Source organism: Trachemys scripta, chromosome 21, assembly GCF_013100865.1.
Source record: "Trachemys scripta elegans isolate TJP31775 chromosome 21, CAS_Tse_1.0, whole genome shotgun sequence".
Taxonomy (NCBI): domain Eukaryota; kingdom Metazoa; phylum Chordata; order Testudines; family Emydidae; genus Trachemys; species Trachemys scripta.
Genome location: NC_048318.1, coordinates 71,466 through 72,075, shown reverse-complemented (window position 1 = coordinate 72,075; position 610 = coordinate 71,466). Strand labels below are relative to the sequence as shown.

General features: G+C 64.8%; 1 protein-coding gene across 1 annotated transcript in view; it reads left to right on the top strand.

Annotated features, from left to right (window-relative positions):
* The first annotated feature begins 299 nt into the window (after positions 1–299).
* Positions 300–610, top strand: part of LOC117868550 (nectin-3-like) — a 56,472-nt gene continuing 56,161 nt past the window's right edge. Inside the window, 1 exon segment of the mRNA XM_034754605.1 lies at positions 300–356. The gene's annotated coding sequence lies outside the window, so the exon portion shown is untranslated.

The following is a 610-nucleotide window of genomic DNA, read 5'->3' as shown; positions in this document are numbered from 1 at the left end:
ACATATTCATTTACATATTCACTTTTATTGGAGGGTCTCAAAGCATCGAAGAAAACGTCAAAAATTACCACACGCCTCTAAGGTGCTTCAAGCATTAGCCCCGCCCCCCCTCGCCGGGTCTGACTCGCCGCAGCCCCCCCCCCGCTGCACCCGCGGGGGGGGTCTGGCTCAGTGCAGCCCCCCCCACACTCACACACGGGAGGGAGGGGGGGAGCTTTCTTCTTGCGCTCTGATTGGTCAGGGCTCTGTCTCCTCTTCCTATTGGCTGTGTCGCGAGGGGCGGAGCTTCCTGGGGATGTCACGTGGCCCCGAGGCGGCTCTTGAGCAGCACGTGGCGCAGCCTGGAGCGCGAGAGGGTAAAGAGGGGTAAAGGGGGGGGGGGGGGCGAGCTCCCCCCACTATTCCCGTCCCCCCTCGTCTAGCCTCGCCCCCAATGCCCCCGGCCCTCTCGTCTAGCTCCTCGGCCCCCAAATACCCACGGACCTTCCTCGTCTAGCCCTGCCCGCAAATACCTCCCACTCCCCCTTTTATCCCCGCCCCCAATACCTCCCATCCCCCCTTCCACCCTCACCTCCCCAATACCTCCCACCCCCCCCCCCCCCCCCCCCCC